This window comes from Bacillus rossius, chromosome 1 (assembly GCF_032445375.1).
Source record: "Bacillus rossius redtenbacheri isolate Brsri chromosome 1, Brsri_v3, whole genome shotgun sequence".
Classification (NCBI taxonomy): domain Eukaryota; kingdom Metazoa; phylum Arthropoda; class Insecta; order Phasmatodea; family Bacillidae; genus Bacillus; species Bacillus rossius.
In genome coordinates, this window is record NC_086330.1 from 351,777,045 (window position 1) to 351,804,644 (window position 27,600).

The following is a 27,600-nucleotide window of genomic DNA, read 5'->3' on the forward strand; positions in this document are numbered from 1 at the left end:
AGCACTATTTTACACCTTAAAATACGGGTTGGGGGGGGGCCATGATTCTTAACACCCCCCATACACAAATCCTGGCTACGCCACTGCCTGTCGCCGTGGACCGCGTCAGCTGGTTCTGTGTGGTCTGCCTGGAGCGGTCTTGGAAAGGTCGGGTAGGGGGGCGGAGAACAAGAGGAGGGAGGGAGACGGCAGTAAGCCTTCGGTAGAGATAGAGCGTCTTCAGTAAACATCTTTGCTCCTGTAACCCCCCCCCCCCCCTATCTTCTTCTTTCCAACCCTCACCACACGGGCCATCGACATCGGCGAACGCCGGCGACCAGCCCGCGTCGCGCCACAGCGGAACAAAACACGCCTCGCGGGTAAAAAAAAAAAACAAAGTTACGGGTTCCAAGAAGGCGATAAATTATACCCTTCCATTTATTCCAGGAAAATGCAACCGTTCGCATCCTCTCTCTCTCTCCGTGCCCCCAATCCTACGACCTGTCTCTGGCGGGTTGTGGTTTAATTGCGTGGTCCGCTCGCGAGGAAGCAGCAGCAGCGTCCATTCGTCCTTGAAACCAAAGGCGTCCGGAATGTTCCTTGGCAGCGCGGATCGACTGTTGGATCCGGCGAGTATCGACTCTTATACCAGGCGGGGCTCCCTGGTTGAAGCTCATCGCATCGTTAATAGGTCGGCAATAAGTTTTTGTTGTAAGGTTGGGCATCTTTATGGCTTATCTCCCGCGGGGAAAAAGTCGTCTCGTCCCCATTACAACTCTTTTTTTCCGTTCACATTTTGCCTTGGTAGCTAGCTTGGGCATCGATCAGGAAATACGTTTTAACTCGTTTACAATAAATAGTCCAAGACCGTGTTCCAATTAGTATTATTTTTGCGTGCATGATGGTCACGTGACCCTAATTCGTCTTCATAATTTTACAACTAATTTTTTTTGCCTCTTTATTCGCTTTTCATTTTTTTTTCTAAGTTTGCAAACTCCGAAATCAACTATTTTTATTTATTAAAAAATGACATTTTTTTTAACCATTGTATCTATTCCCCGTACGAAACAATGGCCCAAAATGTTTACAATTAATTTATAAAACTAATATATTTTTATCTAAATGGTTATAATTGAAAATTCATATGGAAATCGTGATATATGTATGTATGTATGTACTCGAATTTTTTCCTATCGCGAAATTCACGAATTTTTCCTGTCTCTATCGATTTTCACAAAGAAAAGCTCATAATTTTTGTAAGAAATTATTTTTTAATATATCTGTCGCCGTTCGACTCACTTGCTGATCTGGTCCAGTGGCAACACAGCATACAAGCGATACAAGCGTGTAGGCTACTCGGACGCGTTCGTCTGACAGTTTCGCGGCTATGCCTTTTCTTTGTCGAAGCTGTTGTCTTAGTTTCAATGTGAGAGAGAAGGGCACTGTTGCAGCGGTTTGTAATCCTTCACTGAAACCAGCAAACATACATACATACATAATGTTACGTGCTCATACATTGTGTCATCACATACACATTTATGCTTATTTTATATGGTGCACCCTTAGATATCGTGTTGATAAAAAAAAAATAAGCGTTTGATACGCTTACATGCATGCTTTTCGTTACGGCTTAATTGAGGCCGTTCCGACAATACGACCTTACATTTTTTAAATTCCGATATAAGTATGACTATGCCAAAAGCAAATGGCAATACCAACCGTGAATTCACAAGTGTAAGATCTCTGTTTTTATTTTTAAAAAAAACCAATAGACTATATATATATATATTTTTTTTTTCAATTTGTTCCATAGCTGTAAGAAGTGTCGAAGATTTCTTTAAAAAATATAGTTTTAATAATTTTTAAGAGTGCATAACTCCCTTCGTGATCATTTTATGAAGGACAAAAATGGGATGAATTAGTTTTCGTCCTATTTTCATTTAAGGAATCATCTGCCGATGTTGCTCAGAAACATCATGTAACTATATTAATTTTCTTGAAGTTTGTGGGTTTGATACGCGTTGTTACAAATTTTTCCATCTTTTGAATTGTTTTAAGATGTTAATTTGTGTGCATGCGATACCGACTGCAAGTAAATAAATGCCTTCTTGTGTTGCAGATACTGCCGTATGGACGTGCTGGTAGTCGGATAGTCATCTACGACAGAATCTGGGTGAGTTACATTCAGAAATATAATTTATTGAGTAAGTAATATTAGTACATATACAGATAAAAATGACTGTATGGAGGCATTGGCATTGTGTTTTTAAACAAACACTATCGTCATAAAAATTTAAAAAAAAAAAAAATCCTAATAGATAGTAGCAATTGCACAGGACGAATAAACCTCACACTCTCGCTCAAAAAATCATTATTTCCCGCGTAGTTAAGTTCACATTTCTGCACGCTGAATGTAAAGAACACCAAGTCACAAAATTGTTATTTTTTCAAGGAAAGAAAGTTTTTGAGTAATGTCCACGTAGTGTTTTTTTACTTCTGAACGAAGCTGGTATAATTGGACTACCAATAAATGTATTAATTCGTATAGAATTAGGAAGACCAGGATCTATTATTATAAATGATCAAATTTATAACACTATTGTGACAGCCCACGCCTTTGTCATAATTTTTTTTTCCATTTTCACTATTTATAGGAACTGAACATATGTAGTTCTCTACACCACTATTGAGAGCGAAATTTTTGTTAGATATTCAACAAGGTGCCAACTCTATTTTGTAAAAATAATGGACAGTGTCCCTTACCTTTGGGGTACGGATTTTTTCATCACATTATTCTCCTATTGTTTTTTATTGTTTGAATTAACTTTTATTTTAAATCAATATTAAAAAAAAGAACAATTTAGTTTAGTTTTATGTTCTTCATTATTTAACTGTGCGCTCCCGCTCCCTACAAATGCTGTTCATAGATTTTCCTTACACATAAAAATAAAATATTGTCAAAATATTTTGTAGTCACTGCAAAGTATTTTGTGTTTCAGATGTTTGTTATACATAATTCCTTGTACTATGCGAGTGACAGGTTTATGTTTCGCTAGATCTACGATAAATTTAAATTTAACTGCTATTCTATCGCTTTTTTTATTATTCAATCACGAACCACATGCAGCTTAGTTTCTATAAATTGTATTTTTGATTGTGCTTCGGCTGTTTAGCCGCTCATGCACCTCACTGCCACTCTATATGCAAAGCCTCAAACGAAGGGGGGAAAAAATGAAAAGTGTTTAGTGTTCCTTAATTAGTGTTCCATTACGAAAAGCGTGTAAGAAACTGTTCACGTCTGTAAAATTTACTGCCTTCCGTATTTGTTCACTGCATTGAGAAATAAAAGTTATTATAGACCCAAATTTATTTTACCAGTAGAACAAACTTGTAGCAATGCTTATAACAGAGTTTTCAATTGATTAAAAAAAAAGAACATAAGTTTATTTCGTTAATGCCACTTGATATTTTTGATATTGCTGCAGAAACGTGCCGAGAGGTTTATATTGACAAATAAAAGTTATTACAAAAAAAGTTAATTTTTATGTACGTTTTAGTTCAGAGTATTTTTAATTACTTAGATGAAATTAAGAGATTGAAACATTTAAGTGCTGTATAAATTATATATATATATATATATATATATATATATATATATATATATATATATTCACACACTCTACCCCCTGTATTTTACTTTTCCACAGCAACTACTTCATGATTTTAGTACGATTCACAAAACACGTTAGGTTAGTCGCGGTGTGTGTCGTACGTGTAGTCATTCTAAAATTTATGAGTCCTGCATTGACAGGAGCGGTAAACAGTTTTTGTCGCAGAACGGAAAGGATGTTCTCTAAAGCCTTGTTTGATCTCACAGCCGGGTTACACGCTCGAAAGGCCAGTTCTTTGTCACGGCTGTCACAATGAACACCTCGATAAGGTCGCCACACACATTTTCCCGTCATTTATAAATACTATACCTACAGACTTTTTTTTTCTTTTCGTTTACAGTCTTGTGTTTGTGAATCGCGCACAAGAGTTAATTTTATTGACCTGATGAGAAAATAACAATACATACATATAAAAATCAAATACCACTACTCGCTGACCTGCCAATAAATCTCCAGATCAAAGGACCTAGAGATTTGTTATATGTTCATCTTCTGTCCTAGAGATGCACTAAAAGGTGTTTTTAAAATTCAGCTTTTGAGTGGTCTAAAACCAGCCTCAGTTTGAAACATTTAATCCCCTTAATTTCTTATTTAAAATGCGTAGAGAACTGGAATTTTGTACATGGATAGAAGTAAGGTTCTAGAGCCAAAATAAAAAAAGTATTATTTTTTTTTTCTTTCAAAAATTCAGCTTTAATTTGTTTAAATTTGGCTAAGGGCAAAACACGGTAATACCTGATTTTCATTTTAAAATAAAAACTGTAATCTGGTAAATAAGTACAGTTTGAGATCATTTTAACAATTTGTACTTATTTATAACTAAAATAGATCTTCAGTACCTACTAATTATACAGGATGAGTCTGAATTCGACCGACAAACATTTTTATTTGCATATATATATAATATTTGGAAGAACGCTTGTTACAAATTATCCAGAGATCTTCATAAATTTCCCTTTAATCTTCTTAAATTTACAGGTGCTAAGTTCCGTTACGTTATATACATGAATTCACAAGAATAATCTTGGTATATTTTCAAAACATTCAAAGACTTGTTACGACCCTGCAAAACACTCTTATTTTTTCTACGCGCGTGTGTATACCTTAAAAGCAGAATTCGGAAGTCGAAATATGATATAGTTTTTGTTTTACGACGATCCAGTTATCTGAAATAACTAAAAACTCTTCGTTTATTTGAGGTGAATTCTTCGTTGAAAAGTCGGTATTTACTGTAATTTCTAAAAATGTATACCTCTCTCCCTCAAGGCTCGATTTTTTATATAATTTTTATATCTTCGTAATTACTATTGTCTTAGGGCTATTAATGTAAATTTAAACGTATTAACCTTCTTGCATGTGTTGTTCCGCCACAAGTATTTAAACGTATATTGCACTAAGTGAATATCTGTTGAAACTACTCGTGGCACAACAGATAGCAAGGGTAATATCGAGTTTAAATTTTTGAAATAGACCTGAGATAAAAGTAACGATGGAAAACTGGAAAAATCCAACTGGACGGATGAGATCGTCTGCCCGGGCACACACACGGTGCGCAGAGCTTCAGGGAAAACAACGCGATTTCAAAACTACTCGAGATATCCGAGTGGGTTCTCCTTTCGAAAAGCATTTAAGAGTTCGCTGAGAGCCGAAAAGTTCTTTGGATTTCGGATCAAGTTTTTAAACGGTATTTTTTTAGAAGAGTTTAAATGGCTAAAACGCATGTTTTCAGAGTAATTTTTAGGCGTAAAACAACCGGTACAGATTCTTGAAAGCACTTAAGGGACTTGCATCGCACCTTTAACTTCATTTCTCGGCCATAATAATGTCACTGTCACCGCTCAGATTTCACAGTTATCCCGTGACGACGAGAAGAATGCGCGCCAGTTCGGAGACTTGCGCTTAGATGCGACACCGCGCTGGAAGCACCAGCGAGAGTCGCGCTCATCATCCCGCTTCACCAACACACGCATACACACCCCCCTGACGAGGCGGGGGACCCTTTAAGAGCTAGTTTCGTGTCGTTCGGAGGCTGCGGTCCAGGCGGCGAGATGGCGCGCACGAGGCGGCGGCCCGCGGGGATGTGGTTAACAATTATTAATCTTCGTCCGCCTACCCGGTCGTTACGAGGACGACTCCCTTGCTCGGAGGCGGCTGCTCGCCGGACCAGACATTGTCGTTCGTAAATCACAGCACGCCGAGGCCGGATTTAAAAACCACCCGAGATGGACGCAAACCATTCCTTCCCCCTCCCCCTCCTCCACCTCCTTCATCCTTCACGGGAGGACGCAACGATAACGCAATAACATCACTGTCATTTATAAAAGCACGTAAGTCGCAAAACGTCACCAACACTAATTCTTGAAACAAATTTTTTTCCCCCTTGCGTATTTTGATAAAAAATCATGTTTACCAGGAAAACACGTGATGGTTTTTTTTTTTTATGTTAGCTTCTTTCACAGTGCGAAAGTTTTAACAAGTGAAAACGCGATATGCGTATGAAGAATAATCTAGATTTAGCTTGGGGTATTACTCGCTCGCGGGGTGGTTGCGCTCATGCTAAGCCCCTTGTGAAAGTCGACCATAATGCGACTAAAACACTCGAATAAAATAACTTAATTTGTTTTAAAGTGTTGCGTAGCTGTAAGTCTGTGAAAATTTAAAACAGAATGAAGTATGTAGAAAACACGGCAATGGTAACTCGGGCGGTGTTTAGTAAAGTAGGTAAAGAGTCTTCCGAGAACAGAAGCATACTTTAGCATTCCTTTTTCAACTTTTAAGGATAGAAATTAATGCGATAAAAAAATCTGCAATCTTAGGTGGGGAAATTACTTTTTCACGTATTGTTTAGACTGGCTATTTCAAGAAGAAACTAGCCACCGGAACAAGAAAAGTCCAAAAGGATACAGTCTCGAAAATTTTTCCACATGTCACTTAACTTCCGAAGAACATTAAACAGAAAATTAGTTAAAAAAAGTTTCAAGATGCATTACCTTGAAAATGAAATTGTCAAGCTTAAAATATTTGCTGTAGCTGGCATGTTACAAGGTAGAATGAATGAGGATAAAAAATACCAAACTATGTGGTTTTCTGAGGACTTTCATATGTGATTGAGAAAAATCAATATGAAAAAAAGATCAAGTGTGGTTTCATGAATTGTGTGTAGGAGCTACAGGGGAAAAAAAATACATGCGTAAAGTGTTTACAAATTTTTGACAGTTTTTTCTATCTGAGTGGAGTAGTCTCACTGGAGAGCGAATTTGCTTTGCAAATGTGAATGATTGTCAGGTTACTGGAGGACCGAGGTTCGAATCCTCGGCCATCCAATTTCATTTTGATCTTTCTTTTCGAAATCGCCACAGGCAAATTCTCGGTTGATCACTTACTTTATGTCATTTCCGGTGTGTCCTTGCTCAATTTCCCGGACGTGTAAATTGTTTGCCCGTATTTATTGACCTCGATATTTGGACGTAAACCCCAAATAAAATAATAATGAAATATACCCTTTCCCCACTCCCTTTGTTGATCCCTTTGCTGGCTGTTTTCCACTCCCTTTGTTGATCCCTTTGCTGGCTGTTTTAGTTGTAAAGTTTCCTGCATATTCGGCTATTATTGTATGTATGTATGTAATTCTTACGTTTATTTTCCTTTACCTACGCTGTAAAAATAATAACATCCAGTATGAGTGTTTTTTTACATATTGTCCTGTAATTCAGAAAACATTCACAATCTGTGTATTATTTATACCTACACATTACTTGTGTAAAATTACTACAGCTGTAATTTCCTACCAAATGTAGATGAGTAAACTTAAAACTTAACATAGGTGTAAAATGTACAATTTTCGTGTAAATCAACGATTCTTCTAGTAGTTTTCCACCAACAATAACCTTGCTAAAGTACACCAACATGAAGTAAAATAACATGGTTTTTGTGATTATAATACAACAACTCAACTCAGTGTGTGTAATTTTACACAAACAGTATGCATTTTTAAACACTTTAAGAATTGTAAATTTACTCAGTTGTATCGTGGTGTGATAATACACAATCAATTGCCGTGTAATCAACGATTCGTTTGGTAGTTTTCCACCAACAATATCCTTGTATAATTACTCTATTATTATTTAAATTAACATGTTTTGTTGTGATAATACTACACCAATGTGGTGTGTGGAATTTTACACAAACATCGTGTATTTTTAAACACTGTTAGAAGTGTAAATTTACTCACTTGTCTCCCTGTGTGCCTATCATTCCTTGTGTAAAATTACCACTACGCCGTGTGATTTTACACCAAATGTAGGCCAGTATTCTAAATACTCGACAGTGGACTGTATCGCCCACAAGTGCAAGGCTGTAGACTGACACGCAATTTTATCGACGTGCATAAGGCAAATGTGAGACTTTAAATGGCGCACATAAAAAAAAAATTGTGAATGGAGCTGAAATATATCTTTTTTTTTTTTTTTTTTTTTGTAAAACTGGGCCCGTAACCTATTAAGACTCATTGGATATTCGCAACAGACTGCTTTATTGTAAAGAACTATTGTCATACATTCTTAAGTTAGATACAAATTTACTCCTTAGATGACATAAACAGGTTACTATTATTTTATTTTGATATAATTACTAACAGTACAAATGTTTGTAAAGTTACACTTTTTTTGTGAACATGTGTCTTACGTTCACTTACAATAAAAGTAATATTAATATTACAAAAAATTTGTTTAAATACAAAACTTCTGTAATACGTAGTTTCTCACAGCCTGCCGGTAGATGGCAGTCGTGGTTATCAGCCTCGCAAATAAAAATTTATAATATAAAGATAAGGAGATACATGCAGTAAACAACAGTGAGGGTTAATATTCTTGTAGCCGGTGTGTGTCATTCAAATGAGTCTATTTTAAGGGTAATGTGCCTGTATGCATAATTCAGTACATGTGTAACACATAGAACACATAAAAAGGAACACTGGAAATGTTTGTGTAATTTCACACACAATATGTGTTGAAACACAAAAAACAAGGAACTCCGTTGGTGTAATATTACACAAACACACAGGCAATGTATGTGTAGTTTTACATAAATAAGCCTAAAAATCCACGGCATATTTGTAAATTCACACTGTGTTGGTGTAACATTACACAAATTGTGTGTAAAAATACACAGACGCATGTTGGTGTAGTAAAACTCCAACATTGAGGAGATTCGTACTGCCAACAGTCGGTGTAAAATTACACAATTCTTTAACGTATACATTAGGGTTTCAATAGTCACCTACATCACTTCGGCAGCTTGCAAGAAACAAAATATCAGCTATGCAACAAAACATTGTACTAACATTAGAATTGCGTGTTTGTACCAGCATGCCACTGACAAAGAAGCGTTTTAACGTTCGATCTCACACACCATGTAAGTAGTATAGGAATGGGCATACTGGCACATGGCGCTGGCGCGTGGTGCCGGTGCCGGTGTCCGCCATATTGGATTGTGACGTCACGGCGGCCATCTTGGATGGTTATGACCTTGACCTTTCACCTTGACCTTGAATTTGGTCCTCAAAAATCGCCAAAATCCGCCAAAATTGGGCAAAAATTGCCCAAAATTCCTCAAAATTCGTCAAAATTTACATTTCTGTGAAAAAAATTCCGCCATAAAATCTCAAAAAATTCCTCAATTCAAAAATTAGGATTTCGAAAATCCTCAAAAGTCATTTTGTCTTAGAAAGAACCCAAATTCCTAAAAGAGGCTTAAGCATCCTTGTTTACAGCCTCCGATAAGCCTCTTACGTCATCTAGGATTATGACCGCCATCTTGGATTATGTCGTCACCGTTGCAGTTTCCGTTACGTCCGCCATCTTGAAAATCTTTATTTATTATCCGATTTTAACGAAATTTTTTTTAAAAATTATAAAAAAATTCAAATAATAAAATTTTAATAAATTATTTATAAAAAATATAATTTTACGACACGGAGCTCGGAGTCCTCGGTTCGAACCCGGTGAGGGCAAAAAAATTAAAAAATGGCGACCGATCCTTCCCTCACAGTGACTGCTGGCATACTGACTCCCACCACTTTTTTCAAAGAATATATCGTCACCTAGTATGACGTCATGTACGCCATCTTGAAAGTAAGACGCCATCTTGAAAATCTTTATTTATTATCCGATTTTAATGAAAAAAATTCCAAAATTCATCAAAAAATTAACGTATTTGAATTCTGTTTGATTATATCGATGTACGTCCTTGGTTCGATTCCCGGCGAGAGTAAACGGTCGATCCTTCCTCCATGAAAGCTACCTAGACTGATCTACCACCACCAGTACCAAGGTATATATCATCAACTGGTATGACATCATGTCCGCCAACTTGTCTTCATCCGCTGGAGACCACCATCTTGTTTTCGTCAGCTAGAGTGTGCCGATACCATGTAGTATAATTATCTGGTCACTAAACTTGTGTCATCAACTGTTGACATTGAACATTGACCTTGAACTTTGACCTTCACCTTGAAATTTGACCTTGACCTTGAAATTTGACCTTGACCTTGAAATTTGACCTTGACCTTGAAATTTGACCTTGACCTTGAAATTTGACCTTGACCTTGAAATTTGACCTTGACCTTGAAATTTGACCTTGACCTTGAAATTTGACTTTGTCCCTGAAATTTGACTTTGTCCTTGTCGACCATCAGGGATCCGACATTTTATGTTCAGTACACGCTACCAGAGGATACCACCTGCTGGAGTACGCCATCTTGTGTGTGTACTTGTATTATAGAGTACATTTTCATCTGGATAATTTTATTCTAACCCGCTACAGTGCAGTAATCATTTATTACCGAGGTGCCCCCGCCATCATGAAATTCGACCGCCATCTTGAAATCATGTAATAATGTAGCTAGAAAAGCGGGAAAAAAATCCAAAATTCATTAAATAAATCACTCATTAACTTACATATCGATTCGATCCGCTCCAGTCCTTGGCTCGATCCTCGATCGATGCAAAACATTTAATTTTATGAAAAAAAAATAATAATTCCAATAAACCATGTTCAACATTCGTAAAGAGACTTTAAATCCTCTACTACCATCATCCTATCAGACGTCAAGACTACCATATTGGAAATTCGTAATTGTAATGCTAGAGATTCGGGAAAAAGTTCAAAACTCATTAAATAAATTTGTAATCTATATACTGATTGATTAGATCGACTAAGGTCCTTGGTTCGATCCCTTGTCGATACAAAACAACTTTAATTTTAAAAAAGTACCAGAAAAGTGTAAGGTTCGAGGAATAAAACACCTAAAAGTCTTTTACAAACATAATATTTATCACACAATTTCTATCCTACTACAGAATCACTTGCGAAAGCCAGCAATCTTATAAAAATTTTCCCTGCATAGACGTACAACGACTACTTCTTAGCTCCAAATGGCTCCAAATGCTCCAAATGGCCTCCAAATGGCTCCAAAAGCTCCAACAGCCTCCAAATGCTTAACACAGTTCCAAATGGCTCCAAATGCTCCAAACGGCCTCCAAATGCTTGACAGCTCCAAATGTTTCCAGCAGCTCCAAATGCTCCAAATGCTTGACAGCTCCAACAGCTCCAACAGCCTCCAAATGCTTGACAGCTCCAAATGTTTCCAGCAGCTCCAAATGCTCCAAATTCTTGACAGCTCCAAATGCTACAAAAGGCTCCAAATGCTCCAAATGACTCCAAAAGGCCCCAAATGCTCCAACAGCTCCAAAAAAAAAGGCTCCAAATGCTCCAACAGCCTCCAATGCATAACACAGCTCCAAATGGCTCCAAATGTTCCAAACGGCCTCCAAATGGCTCCAACAGCCTCCAAATGCTTAACACAGCTCTAAATGGCTCCAAATGCTCCAAACGGCCTCCAAATGCTTGACAGCTCCAAATGTCTCCAGCAGCTCCAAATGCTCCAACAGCTCCAAAAAAAGGCTCCAAATGCAACAGCCTCCAAATGCTTAACACAGCTCCAAATGGCTCCAAATGCTTGACAGCTCCAAATGCATAAAACAGCTCCAAATGGCTCCAAATGCTCCAAACGGCCTCCAAATGCTTGACAGCTCCAAATGTCTCCAGCAGCTCCAAAATGCTCCAACAGCTCCAAAAAAAGGTTCCAAATGCTCCAACAGCCTCCAAATGCTTAACACAGCTCCAAATGCTTGGCAGCTCCAAATGCTTCAAAAGGCTCCAAATGCTCCAAATGGCTCCAACAGCTCCAAAAGACTCCAAATGCTCCAAACGGCCTCCAAATGCTTGACAGCTCCAAATGTCTCCAGCAGCTCCAAAATGCTCCAACAGCTCCAAAAAAAGGCTCCAAATGCTCCAACAGCCTCCAAATGCTTCAAAAGGCTCCAAATGCTCCAAATGGCTCCAACAGCTCCAAAAGACTCCAAATGCTTCAAAAGGCTCCAATTGCTCCAAGAGCTCCATCTTCAATTGGTTCCAACTGATTCCTATTACTTTTATCGAACTTGGCATGATTACTAACATGTCTTTATCAGTATACATTTTGACTGGCAGTGGTAACGTTTTTTACACCTTTAAGTTATAAGTTTTATTTAGAAATCAGATTTCGATAAATGATAGCTTCCATCTGGAAAGAAAATATATTAATTTATCCTCAAGTTTATACACATACATTTAATTTAATCCATTATTGTATGTAGCCAGCTTCCCTCAGTTCTTTGAGTATGAAGGATATTTTTTTAATGTTCGAATAGTTTCCTGCACAAAGCGATCCATGTAGTAGTCGTAGCCTGTTAACCAATATGTTAGGATCTTCCCATGAGGTATAATCAATCTCTTCTGCTGCCTTCATCATCCTTGCATGTTATTAATAAATATTATCTCTGGTGTCTATCGTTTTAACACCAACCACAAGGTCACTTTCGTCATCTTGCCAGTGATTATCACAAGCTTGATCAGGATAATTTATTTTATTACGTCGTTTCCATCGTTTTGGTCTCAAACCACCATCACAGTCTTCGCTCTTGCATGCTTTTGGTGCTTCAGTACAGTACTCAATCATGTCAGCCTCAGATGTGTCACCACAATCTTCAATCATGCCAGCTTCTGATGTGTCACCACAGTCTTCAATCATGTCAGCACCACAAACTTGATCAGGATAATTTATTTTATTACGTCGTTTCCATCGTTTTGGTCTCAGACTGCCATCACAGTCTTCGATCTTGCCTGCTTTAGGTGTTTCAGTACAGTACTCAATTATGTCAGCCTCAGATGTGTCACCACAATCTTCAATCATGCCAGCCTCAGATGATTCATCAAAGTCTTCGACCTTGTAAGCTTCAGGTGGTTCTCCATCTTTCACATTTTCATGGAGACGACTAGATATTGGAGTAAATATATTTTCATTTCTAATGTGGTTACAACTTCCTTCGTTTGTTTTAAATTTTAAATTATTATCTTGATCTAGATCAGTAATTTTAGTATTAGCTTTTTCGCCTTCGTTCCTCTTCCGCGATGTTGTAGCCCAGTCTTCGTTATCTTTATTCATCTTAATTGTACAGGTCTTGTAATGTCTATCCAAGTAATATCTTCTACCAAAGGATTTCTGACACTGACTGCAATGAAATGGTTTTTGACAAGGACCCAAATTACACTCGCTTCTCTCATGTCGTTTAGCATTCTTTCTCAAGGTAAACACCTTGCTACAGTATCTACAGTGATGACGTTTTGATACAGCAACAAATCCCGTTTCAGGATTCATATTAGTTATTGAGACTAATGCCAGATGCAAACTAAGAGTTTTAAATTAGATATATTACTTAAATAGAATTTTTTAATTATTTCATCAGCGAGAATTAATTTATCTCATTCAAAGGTACTTGTTGCAAGTAGTTCTGCTTTTCAACAACAGATGTCGCCACATGTTACTTGCAGGTAAATAATATTTAGTTCTTTTATGCGGGATGCGGGATGCTCACTAACGATCGCAAAAGAAGGATGGCTTCGCTAGACTCCAAGGAGAAGGAAGTTCGTCCATCCTGTTAGTGCTTCTTAGATTTCTCAGAGATTATTTGACTGAGTAATGATATTTTTTTTTTTTAAATTTCCACCTGATAAAAATATTACAAGTGCTGATTTATTGGCAGAATTTCAATAATTGAATGCAACCTTGAATAAAAAAAATGACATGACTCATTAAGTAAAAAATTCTTCATGCAGAGATCAATTCCTCATCAGTAACCAGAAGCACTCGGAGAAAACCATCAGATGTCTAGTCAGGAATAATCAGAAGCACCCAGAGAAAACCATCAAAATATTGTCAAGAATAATCAGGAGCACACGGAGAAAACTACCATAATATTGTCAAGAATAAACGGGAGCACACGGAGAAATCCACCATAATATTGACAAGAATAATCAGGAGCACACGGAGAAAACCACCGCAAGTTTTCTTTGATATCATAAAATTTCAGGGAAAAAAAATAATAAAAAAATAAAAATAAATTAATAAAAAATTAAAAAAAAATAAAATAAAAAATACATAAAATTCTGGCTTGTACTAGAACTCTATCTTTGTTCAACAATGAGAAGTTCACAAGCTAGCAGAATATATTTATGTATTTTTTATTTTATTTTTTTTAAATTTTTTATTAATTTATTTTTATTTTTTATTATTTTTTTCCCCCTGAAATTTTATGATATCAAAGAAAACTTGCGGTGGTTTTCTCCGTGTGCTCCTGATTATTCTTGTCAATATTATGGTGGATTTCTCCGTGTGCTCCCGTTTATTCTTGACAATATTATGGTAGTTTTCTCCGTGTGCTCCTGATTATTCTTGACAATATTTTGATGGTTTTCTCTGGGTGCTTCTGATTATTCCTGACTAGACATCTGATGGTTTTCTCCGAGTGCTTCTGGTTACTGATGAGGAATTGATCTCTGCATGAAGAATTTTTTACTTAATGAGTCATGTCATTTTTTTTATTCAAGGTTGCATTCAATTATTGAAATTCTGCCAATAAATCAGCACTTGTAATATTTTTATCAGGTGGAAATTTAAAAAAAAAAAATATCATTACTCAGTCAAATAATCTCTGAGAAATCTAAGAAGCACTAACAGGATGGACGAACTTCCTTCTCCTTGGAGTCTAGCGAAGCCATCCTTCTTTTGCGATCGTTAGTGAGCATCCCGCATCCCGCATAAAAGAACTAAATATTATTTACCTGCAAGTAACATGTGGCGACATCTGTTGTTGAAAAGCAGAACTACTTGCAACAAGTACCTTTGAATGAGATAAATTAATTCTCGCTGATGAAATAATTAAAAAATTCTATTTAAGTAATATATCTAATTTAAAACTCTTAGTTTGCATCTGGCATTAGTCTCAATAACTAATATGAATCCTGAAACGGGATTTGTTGCTGTATCAAAACGTCATCACTGTAGATACTGTAGCAAGGTGTTTACCTTGAGAAAGAATGCTAAACGACATGAGAGAAGCGAGTGTAATTTGGGTCCTTGTCAAAAACCATTTCATTGCAGTCAGTGTCAGAAATCCTTTGGTAGAAGATATTACTTGGATAGACATTACAAGACCTGTACAATTAAGATGAATAAAGATAACGAAGACTGGGCTACAACATCGCGGAAGAGGAACGAAGGCGAAAAAGCTAATGCTAAAATTACTGATCTAGATCAAGATAATAATTTAAAATTTAAAACAAACGAAGGAAGTTGTAACCACATTAGAAATGAAAATATATTTACTCCAATATCTAGTCGTCTCCATGAAAATGTGAAAGATGGAGAACCACCTGAAGCTTACAAGGTCGAAGACTTTGATGAATCATCTGAGGCTGGCATGATTGAAGATTGTGGTGACACATCTGAGGCTGACATGATTGAGTACTGTACTGAAACACCTAAAGCAGGCAAGATCGAAGACTGTGATGGCAGTCTGAGACCAAAACAATGGAAACGACGTAATAAAATAAATTATCCTGATCAAGTTTGTGGTGCTGACATGATTGAAGACTGTGGTGACACATCAGAAGCTGGCATGATTGAATATTGTGGTGACACATCTGAGGCTGACATGATTGAGTACTGTACTGAAGCACCAAAAGCATGCAAGAGCGAAGACTGTGATGGTGGTTTGAGACCAAAACGATGGAAACGACGTAATAAAATAAATTATCCTGATCAAGCTTGTGATAATCACTGGCAAGATGACGAAAGTGACCTTGTGGTTGGTGTTAAAACGATAGACACCAGAGATAATATTTATTATAAACATGCAAGGATGATGAAGGCAGCAGAAGAGATTGATTATACCTCATGGGAAGATCCTAACATATTGGTTAACAGGCTACGACTACTACATGGATCGCTTTGTGCAGGAAACTATTCGAACATTAAAGAAATATCCTTCATACTCAAAGAACTGAGGGAAGCTGGCTACATACAATAATGGATTAAATTAAATGTATGTGTATAAACTTGAGGATAAATTAATATATTTTCTTTCCAGATGGAAGCTATCATTTATCGAAATCTGATTTCTAAATAAAACTTATAACTTAAAGGTGTAAAAAACGTTACCACTGCCAGTCAAAATGTATACTGATAAAGACATGTTAGTAATCATGCCAAGTTCGATAAAAGTAATAGGAATCAGTTGGAACCAATTGAAAATAGAGCTCTTGGAGCAATTGGAGCCTTTTGAAGCATTTGGAGTCTTTTGGAGCTGTTGGAGCCATTTGGAGCATTTGGAGCCTTTTGAAGCATTTGGAGTCTGTTGGAGCATTTGGAGCCTTTTTTGGAGCTGTTGGAGCATTTTGGAGCTGCTGGAGACATTTGGAGCTGTCAAGCATTTGGAGGCCGTTTGGAGCATTTGGAGTCTTTTGAAGCTGTTGGAGCCATTTGGAGCATTTGGAGCCTTTTGAAGCATTTGGAGCTGCCAAGCATTTGGAGCCATTTGGAGCTGTGTTAAGCATTTGGAGGCTGTTGGAGCATTTGGAGCTTTTTTTTGGAGCTGTTGGAGCATTTTGGAGCTGCTGGAGACATTTGGAGCTGTCAAGCATTTGGAGGCCGTTTGGAGCATTTGGAGCCATTTGGAGCTGTGTTATGCATTTGGAGCTGTCAAGCATTTGGAGCCATTTGGAGCTGTGTTAAGCATTTGGAGGCTGTTGTATTTGGAGCCTTTTTTTGGAGCTGTTGGAGCATTTGGAGCTGCTGGAGACATTTGGAGCTGTCAAGCATTTGGAGGCCGTTTGGAGCATTTGGAGCCATTTAGAGCTGTGTTAAGCATTTGGAGGCTGTTGGAGCCATTTGGAGGCCGTTTGGAACATTTGGAGCCATTTGGAGCTGTGTTATGCATTGGAGGCTGTTGGAGCATTTGGAGCCTTTTTTTTTTGGAGCTGTTGGAGCATTTGGGGCCTTTTGGAGTCATTTGGAGCATTTGGAGCCTTTTGAAGCATTTGGAGCTGTCAAGAATTTGGAGCATTTGGAGCTGCTGGAAACATTTGGAGCTGTCAAGCATTTGGAGGCTGTTGGAGCTGTTGGAGCTGTCAAGCATTTGGAGCATTTGGAGCTGCTGGAAACATTTGGAGCTGTCAAGCATTTGGAGGCCGTTTGGAGCATTTGGAGCCATTTGGAACTGTGTTAAGCATTTGGAGGCTGTTGGAGCTTTTGGAGCCATTTGGAGGCCGTTTGGAGCATTTGGAGCCATTTGGAGCTAAGAAGTAGTCGTTGTACGTCTATGCAGGGAAAATTTTTATAAGATTGCTGGCTTTCGCAAGTGATTCTGTAGTAGGATAGAAATTGTGTGATAAATATTATGTTTGTAAAAGACTTTTAGGTGTTTTATTCCTCGAACCTTACACTTTTCTGGTACTTTTTTAAAATTAAAGTTGTTTTGTATCGACAAGGGATCGAACCAAGGACCTTAGTCGATCTAATCAATCAGTATATAGATTACAAATTTATTTAATGAGTTTTGAACTTTTTCCCGAATCTCTAGCATTACAATTACGAATTTCCAATATGGTAGTCTTGACGTCTGATAGGATGATGGTAGTAGAGGATTTAAAGTCTCTTTACGAATGTTGAACATGGTTTATTGGATTTATTATTTTTTTTTCATAAAATTAAATGTTTTGCATCGATCGAGGATCGAGCCAAGGACTGGAGCGGATCGAATCGATATGTAAGTTAATGAGTGATTTATTTAATGAATTTTGGATTTTTTTCCCGCTTTTCTAGCTACATTATTACATGATTTCAAGATGGCGGTCGAATTTCATGATGGCGGGGGCACCTCGGTAATAAATGATTACTGCACTGTAGCGGGTTAGAATAAAATTATCCAGATGAAAATGTACTCTATAATACAAGTACACACACAAGATGGCGTACTCCAGCAGGTGGTATCCTCTGGTAGCGTGTACTGAACATAAAATGTCGGATCCATGATGGTCGACAAGGACAAAGTCAAATTTCAGGGACAAAGTCAAATTTCAAGGTCAAGGTCAAATTTCAAGGTCAAGGTCAAATTTCAAGGTCAAGGTCAAATTTCAAGTTCAAGGTCAAAGTTCAAGGTCAAGGTCAAATTTCAAGGTCAAGGTCAAAGTTCAAGGTCAATGTTCAATGTCAACAGTTGATGACACAAGTTTAGTGACCAGATAATTATACTACATGGTATCGGCACACTCTAGCTGACGAAAACAAGATGGTGGTCTCCAGCGGATGAAGACAAGTTGGCGGACATGATGTCATACCAGTTGATGATATATACCTTGGTACTGGTGGTGGTAGATCAGTCTAGGTAGCTTTCATGGAGGAAGGATCGACCGTTTACTCTCGCCGGGAATCGAACCAAGGACGTACATCGATATAATCAAACAGAATTCAAATACGTTAATTTTTTGATGAATTTTGGAATTTTTTTCATTAAAATCGGATAATAAATAAAGATTTTCAAGATGGCGTCTTACTTTCAAGATGGCGTACATGACGTCATACTAGGTGACGATATATTCTTTGAAAAAAGTGGTGGGAGTCAGTATGCCAGCAGTCACTGTGAGGGAAGGATCGGTCGCCATTTTTTAATTTTTTTGCCCTCACCGGGTTTGAACCGAGGACTCCGAGCTCCGTGTCGTAAAAGTATATTTTTTATAAATAATTTATTAAAATTTTATTATTTGAATTTTTTTATAATTTTTAAAAAAAATTTCGTTAAAATCGGATAATAAATAAAGATTTTCAAGATGGCGGACGTAACGGAAACTGCAACGGTGACGACATAATCCAAGATGGCGGTCATAATCCTAGATGACGTAAGAGGCTTATCGGAGGCTGTAAACAAGGATGCTTAAGCCTCTTTTAGGAATTTGGGTTCTTTCTAAGACAAAATGACTTTTGAGGATTTTCGAAATCCTAATTTTTGAATTGAGGAATTTTTTGAGATTTTATGGCGGAATTTTTTTCACAGAAATGTAAATTTTGACGAATTTTGAGGAATTTTGGGCAATTTTTGCCCAATTTTGGCGGATTTTGGCGATTTTTGAGGACCAAATTCAAGGTCAAGGTGAAAGGTCAAGGTCACAACCATCCAAGATGGCCGCCGTGACGTCACAATCCAATATGGCGGACACCGGCACCGGCACCACGCGCCAGCGCCATGTGCCAGTATGCCCATTCCTATACTACTCATGTATGCATGTATATTTCTAAAATTTTAACTCGATACTTCCCTTGCATCTGTTTTTCTGGCACACATATTTTCAGCATATATTTATCTAGTGCAATATCAATATAATGTGTGTAAAAAGGCGCGCAAGTCTTCGTAATTGTCACCACTCGCACGCCTTTTTTACCCCCATGATATTACATTAAGTGAATATCTGTAGAAAATATTTGGAGTAAAACCATGAATTAAAAAAAAATTACGAAAAACTACAAAATCAACAGGGCGTGTGATAACGAGCCTTTTATCTCACATATTTACGGTGGGAAGTTAAATTACATATAGGACCTACTTTAAATTGCAATGGTTTACTTTCGCTGCCTTAAAATCTAATAAAAAAGTACTTGTTATGTATCCTTTTATTCGAATCACACGAGTGTACACGTAATGAGCTAAGAAAATTTGGCCTTATATTTTTGCCTCACATGGCGGTACAACTCCCTCATTAAAGGACTCGCCAGTAATTTCTAAGGTCCATGTAATTTTGATAATGGCGATAACTTAAAGACCGTTGAAAAACCAAAATGTAACGAATTGGAATTGAATTTATCTAGGGTAAACTACTTGAAAATCTGTTAGCTTCTCCACAATATCCCAGTAAACGTTCGTGTAGAAGAATTTTCTATGTTAATTACGACTTATTAAATATAAAAAAAGAAATTAAAACCATAATCGGAAGTTAATCTAAATAGTCTCAGTTTTTCTCACTTCAGCAGAATGAGTTCACTTGAAAATTCTTCAGACGGGCTTCATCCAAAAAACTGCCATCTTGTGTGTGTTGTATCCTTTCGTAAATTGCTTACCTGCTGACTAAATACCTGGGCTTTATAACGGGATGAAAAGTACCTTATGTTTAATCACTCGTATGGTCTAGCTGTGTTTCACACGTCATCAAAATATTTTCTTTTCTAAAGACGTGATTCAGTTACAATCATGCAGATACCAAAACATTTACTCTATATTCGGATTACTTAACGTAAGCCAAGAAAGCAGTCAGTTTGATTATATTTCTGTATCTTACGGTAACTTTTTTAAAAACAAAACTTAGCTTATGCTCGTCTGCAATAATGTGGCTTTATAACAGTAGAATTATTATTTTTTTTTTAAATCGGTATTCTATTTTTGCGTTTTACTTCTTTCAAACGAACTCAAACTCTACAACTCTATTTAGATCACATAATTATTAAATATCGTTGAAAATCGTGGCATTCAGGACCCTTTAGTCTAAATGGTTTTCGATCTGGTACAGATTCAGGTACTACCGTTAACGATCGGGCGAGATGATAAAAAAATGAGAGGAAAAAAAATACGCTGGACAATCTTATTAAAGACGTAAACGATATTTAAACTGCAGCTAAAAAAAATTTAATTTCAAATTAATAGTCTCACTATTAACTGTGTCCTTAAGGGATCAATTTTTCATCACTAAATTGTACAGTCAAACTGTGAAGATAAAGGGGCGTAACCGACACAATGCGGGACGGTGATCTGACTTCCGCGACTCTTTGGTTATCAACATCCGAAGGTGGTGAAGAGGAGGGGAGATGGTGTTCGTCCCCAGAAGAGGCGCAAATGCGGCCGCAGGTGTCAAAGCGAGAGGAGCCAATCCCGTGACGCCGAGGCGAACTGTACATGACAAAAGAAGCCTCTTACAGTTCTTTCTCTCCCTTCCCCTCTTTTTTCAACCTCAGTAATGTCTTCTCCTTTTGTCACCGAAGGCAATTGAAACCTCTCCCTCTCTATCGCTTCTTCGCAAATCTTCACAGCTCAGTTCCATCCTTTCCTCCTCCCGAGAACTTGATCGTCCAGGTTTTATTACCGCTCCACATTTTGTTGAATTCTTTATTTTATTTTATTTATAAATTCTCGTGGTTCCAGGTAATTGGATGCGAGACGGATCTCGCTCCTTTTTTTTTTCTGTTAGAGTTTGGTTTTTTTAAATGATTTCGGCACACCGCAGATTCGCGCCGCGGTGCGGCGTACGAAAGATGAGCTGGGGTGTGGGTGTTGGGAAGGGGAAGGGAAAGGGAAGAGAACAATAAAAGAGCACTACATTTGGCGGGAAGAATAAAATTTTTATGAGGAGAGATTTGGATCGCGCGCTTGCTTTACTACCCTTGCGACAATAATATCTTAACACAGTTGGCGGTTGATATTCTTTGAAGGGGGGGGGGGGGGGGGGAGAAAATTGTCGAGTCTTTCCTGGACGAATCCGGAAAGCAGTCTTAAAGTTGTTGTGGGAATTAGGTGAAGTTATAACTGGTGTTTAGGATCTCGCTCGACCAGTATCCTTCCAGGAGTAACGCAATGTCGCCATTTATCAAACTATTCGACATATTCCTTATGTTTATACGATAACGTCATGACGACTTATGTGTTCATTGTACTTTATATATAGGTATATTAGTTAGTTAAAGGTACCTAAAACCACCAGTAAAGAAAAGTATATATTTCTTTGAAAACGTTTATGGAAATGACGCAGGTAATTGTTACCCCGAAAAATAATAGAAGCTTTTGGAACGTGGTGTTCCAGAATATTACTGGAGATTATGATGGTGTTTAGATGGGATAACTCGCAGTAATATAACAAGACGATTCAGAAAGTTCAGATTGTTGGACGATGTTTGACAAAAAGATAAGATAGGGCATGTTTTAAGGCATCCAAGTTTTAAGGCACTGAATTGGAAATAGAGCTAGAGATCTGTAGGGGTAAACAAAATCCAGAATAATATGTTAAGCAGATTGTATAAAAGTTGTGTTCTCAAATGATATACCGCTTAGCACAACTTTGTCAGTTTATCCCAAGGAAAAATGTTATAAAATTTAAATTTAAAATATAAGTATACACAACACTCGTTGAAAACGTTGTGAGACTAACAACCACATCTTATACTCCAGATTTTTAAAAAATAAATATGCTGAAATGAAACCCACTCTCTTGGTCTCGATATAGATCAGGCAGATTAATAGCCCGGAGACATGGGGTCCGCTTAAGGGAGAGGGGTCTGAATTTTAGCACTTTTCTATATTATTATTTTTAAGTTTAATTAAAGTTTATAAACATTAAGGTACTTTCAGGTATATTTAAATTAATCAAATAAAGTTTTCACACGATCTGGCTTGGTGCTAGGTTAAATTAATATCGCTCTTTCCTTTGGTATCCGAATGCTTTAGAACCACTGTTGTAAAGGATGCAGGAACTGTCGGCTCTGTAAAGCCGGGGGGGGGGGGAGGGGGGGGGGGGTTAAGAGTTGACATGGAAAGAGGCGTAAAAAAAGTCTGCAGACTGATGACCACACTGTAAGAAATTAAAGTGAATTTAAGGTGGTTTTGGTTTGGATTAAGTATGCACCTCTAATAATCGAAGAATTATGTGTGTTGTGCATGGAATAAGCTGTATTATTAACATTAATTTCAAATGTGTATCATCGACTGAAATATCTCACATAGTTACATTTAATCTATTATCCTTAACGATCTGTTTACGTCGATACGCCAAATACACTTGTAAAAAAAGTGATATTTTAATTTTATGAAGTTTACCATCCAAAAAATTCTAATAAATACTAGCCACGATTGCCAGTGTTAGGTTAAAGCACCACATATTGTGTGGAAAACGTGTAAATATTATACTATGGAATAGAAGCAACCTTATACCGCAACATTCCATGGTAAAGCACACAATTATGTCTAAATATTTTCGACTGCACATGTGCAGCATAGTTTGTTTGATTCGTGTAAAAATTGGACGAAGGGCAGAAATATTCAACTAGCAGAAACTAATGTCTTCAAACCTGTGAAGAGAAAAAAACTTCTTCCGAAACTTAATTATCGTTTTTCCAAACCACTTTAAGTGTGAACGAATTTACCCTTAAATAGCGCGCAGTGTCACTTATTATTAGTTATGGGTCAGATCACAATTTTCTTTAATCCGAATCTCGAATTCGAATCCCAAAGAGTACTTAGAATATACCCCTCGAATCCGATAAGCTCAAGGGTCCAAAATAAAATAATAAATGAAATACATTTACTATCGCGTTGAAACATTTAACACTTTAAATGTTTTATTAAACACTTTAATTATTTTCCAGAATAAATGCATATTTTGATTATATTTCTATATTTATTTGTTAAAAGTAAAATATATTGGGGTTAGGTATGAAGAAAAATGTTGACCTTGTTATCTTGGGAGTTTATCAGTGTTGAAATTTTTTAATTTCATCTAATATTTTTCTTACAACCCCTCGAATACTAAGGATTTGATGGTTTTTGAGAAATAACTTTATTATATATCTGTCGAAAGTCAATACAACATTACTAGCGAGTCAGTTTGTATACCCATACGCTCCACAATATTTCACCATTCTTCACATTTAATTAAAACATGACGAATCGTTCCTAACTCAATGAAAAAATGTACACTTCGCCCCCCCCCCCCCCATCCTTCACACCCACTTTTCTTCCCGCTTGTACAGACTAGGTGTGCCTCTGTTTCGATCGCATGTTTTTACTCCCCACAGTGGGAAAGGCAAGCCTGACCACCTCGCGTGCCAGACCTTCGTTGTATCCAGTGCGGCCGCAGTCACGTCTGATGTTGAGAACAGTATCAACCAACCTCTCATATTTTTCCGCAGTCGATTGTGTTTATTTTGACTGTGTATAAAATGAACAGGCCCTTCACAAGCCATGAATGCAAGAGATAAAAAAAAAAGCGGGACGTACTAGGAAAACATGAAAACAAACAATGAAATCGCAAACTTTCGCCTTACAGCGCTTGGTGAGGCGGCGGAATTGGGCATTAAAAGGAAACGTGAAAATTTACATTTCTGTAGATCCGTGGCTTTTACCAAAGTTGGTATCTTTCTGAGCCGCAGTGAATGCAAGTTGTGTGTACTGGAACCTTAAAATAAAATTTGTTCCATCTAAGCACACACAGGAAAAAAAACATGCTGTACTTTTACAAAAGGTTCCTTTTGAAAACAGTTGCTAAGAATTAAAAATTGGCTAATAATTGTATTTGTTTAAATTTATGTTTCACTCAATATAAATGTTTTTAAATCATGGAAAAAATAATTGAATATTCAACAATTATATTTTATTTTGTTGTATCATGCTCATGAATGTGCGCAGTTAATTCTGGAAAGCTATGCAGGTAAAGGTGTACAAATAACTTTAACTATTGGAGGTACTGGGACGACTCAAAGCATAAATGCCCGGGTAAGAATCCGAACCCAGTATTTCTACGAACATTACTTTGTAGTGATACAGTTGTTTTCATGTAAATGTACAAATTCACAAATATCTGTAATTTTACATGAATATTTCTGTTCCATTCACACACAAAAAAAAAAACTGTGCATACGCTTAGAATTAGAGAAAGGCCCTCATAATTTATCCATGAGTAAAATCCCGCTTTTGATTTTTACGGTGGCGGTGGTTTGCGTGATCTATTTTTGACACAGGCGGTTCATAATCGCTGGAGAAAAGAAGCAAGACATTGTATGTTTCATTTGTGGAAATGTTTCACTGCCCTTTCTGAATGTTATTTCAAAATTCTGGGACTCATACTGTTACTTCATTAAGAAATCATGTTTGTTTGTCAACCACACCTCAACAATGAAACGAATGTGAAAGAAATTTTGTATAGAAATAATTTATACGTATCGAAATAAGCCATGGGAATTTTTTATATTAATCTCGACTGATCAACTCCCGTAGTTCTTTTTTGAATTTTCGTCGTCTTTTTTTTTATTACTTTTCTGTACAGGTCACATTAGTGTATATATTTAGGCATATACCATAATCTTTATACCCACAAAATTATTTTTGAAGTGAAAACTTCTATGGGAAGGTTTGGATAGGGAGTAAATTCATGTAAGTCGTCATCCACATGGTCACGTGACGTGTTAACGATAACACTATAACTGTTCCTATTAGTGTTCAAATTGTGTTTTTGTTCAATTTTTATTTTAAATCTTAAATATACGATTACTGTGCAGTAAAAAGTGAGTATAAAATATATTAATATTCTCATATAGATATATAGTTTGAATAACGAAGAAAACTGTGTCTTTGTAGCAATATAACCTAAAAATTAAGAACATAAATTTTTTTAATACCTACAATTACTATGCAATGCGCATTTTATAGTAATTTAGGAGTTATTTACTAAAATGATAAAACAAATTTGTTTTGTGGTAATATTTTTTCGTAAACATTGCGAAAACGTTTGTGATTTTTATTAAAAAATATTCAATTATATTTGTATTTTTTAATTATATTATTAATTTTAATAATAGTTACTTTGATTTACAAGTTTTCATTTAAGATCAAATAATTAATTCGGATATCCAAAAATAACAACTGTTTGTTTATAGTTTTAAGTTTTCACTTCTGTCGGCAGTCCGTATGGCGTGCTATAGCTTCGAAAGAAAGCACAAACACCATCGGAAGCGCCGTTAATCGAACTAGGATCGCCGTGGTATAAAAGCTTCTATAGATTAATTGATGCCCTGTCACACTAAAATTGTGATAAATGGCTCAACAGTTAAATTACGGTAAAAATTAAAAAAAACTAATTCAATTTTAAATATATGAATACTTGTTAGAAGTTTCTCGGTATAGACCAAACAGAGATGTCCGAAAATAAGTCTTAAATGTTATATTTATAATTTTAATTTAAAATCTAAATATTTTTAAGTATTTGTTTTAAATGCCACTATACACAATAAATAAAATTACATTTTGTTATTTAATTTTAGTTTAGAGTGTGGTCAGAGACATGAAGGAAAGTTTGTTTATATTTTTATCTTATTATTTATGTCAACTAGTGATTGAGGAAGATATTCGAAAATATCTTGTCTAGGAGTGAATTATAAGTGTTTTTGGCATCAGCTATTGAGGTAAGATGTTAAATGTATGCCGTACTTAAATAGGCAGTTATATATTTTGAAAATTTTATTTATCATATTCTATGAACTATAATATTGGAATTGACTATACCCTTTTATTGTTTTTTACGTACAAATATCAATTTTATCTGGTGAACTGTAAATGTGTCAGTGACTCACGGTAACCATATGTCCGGTTTAAGACACATTACTAAAAGAACCCAGAGTTTCTAGTCGGAAAAAAAACATTAAATATTTTATTTGGTTTAAGTCTCAATACGAGCAATTTGAATCAATTCAACGTGTAATATTCAGTGGATATAACTTTTGATTGATTCATCTTTGTGTTCTTCATAGTCCCTGTGTTGTTACGTATTAAACGTAACATTAACAAATGTGTGTGGATAATGATTATAAAACAGTTACAGTTTATATAACATAATGAATTACCATTTTTATTAAATTAGATTTAAGTTATTTCAAGTTTATTTGTGCATGAATATTTTCTTAATTTTTTTATGAAATATTAAGGTAATATTGTTGCCTTGTTGAATGTCACACTATACTAAATCAATATTACATTAAATTTCATATGTTAGTTGAATATTAAATTATTTTAATGTTTAACACTATCTACACGTTGAGTAGAGTTTAGTATTGACGAGACTGAGACCACACATTAATTACGTATATACATTATGTAAGGTATGCACCGAAGCTATAGTGTGTAACGTTTATCGCAGCACACGTATACTAGCATAAATACGCGTGAAGGTACATACAGAGTGTTTTATAGAATTCAAGGTAATTATGTTCGTAGAGTGAGTAGTTCCAAATAACGCCCTGGCTAGACAGAGTCTTGAGCAAAACTTACTAGTTACCTGTGAACTAAACAAAATTCAGTGCTGTGACTAAAGATGCCTACCGGGTTTTGATAATTTAGTTTCAGCTATGGCCTAATCTACAATATTTTTATCGCCAAATAGATTTTCCCCCAGTTAAATAAAAACTATACGCAAAGGTAGATGCTATAATTTAAACATAAGAGATTCCCAGAACTCTACTTCAAGCCGAGAAAAGTTCTTAGGCCAATTATTTATGGTTTTGGGTAATACAGCCAAAATTAAAAAAAGTAAATTTTTTTAGTTGTAAGCATTTTTTCAAAAGTCTTAAAATCCCCACACCGCACCAAATTGTTAAGATACAGTGACTAAAAATATTTGTTACACTTTCGTAAAAAAAGACCCTGCTATTTATAACAGTTCAAAATAAAAACTAACATACAATATTTTGGGGGAAAATTCTTTTAACAATTTA

The 27,600-nt window shown here is 36.3% G+C and overlaps 1 protein-coding gene across 1 annotated transcript in view; it reads left to right on the top strand.

Annotated features, from left to right (window-relative positions):
* LOC134528318 (uncharacterized) overlaps positions 1-27,600 on the top strand; it is a 706,112-nt gene that overhangs the window by 142,334 nt on the left and 536,178 nt on the right. The window contains exon 3 of the mRNA XM_063361847.1: positions 2,099-2,152. The gene's annotated coding sequence lies outside the window, so the exon portion shown is untranslated. The remainder of the gene's footprint in view (positions 1-2,098; positions 2,153-27,600) is intronic.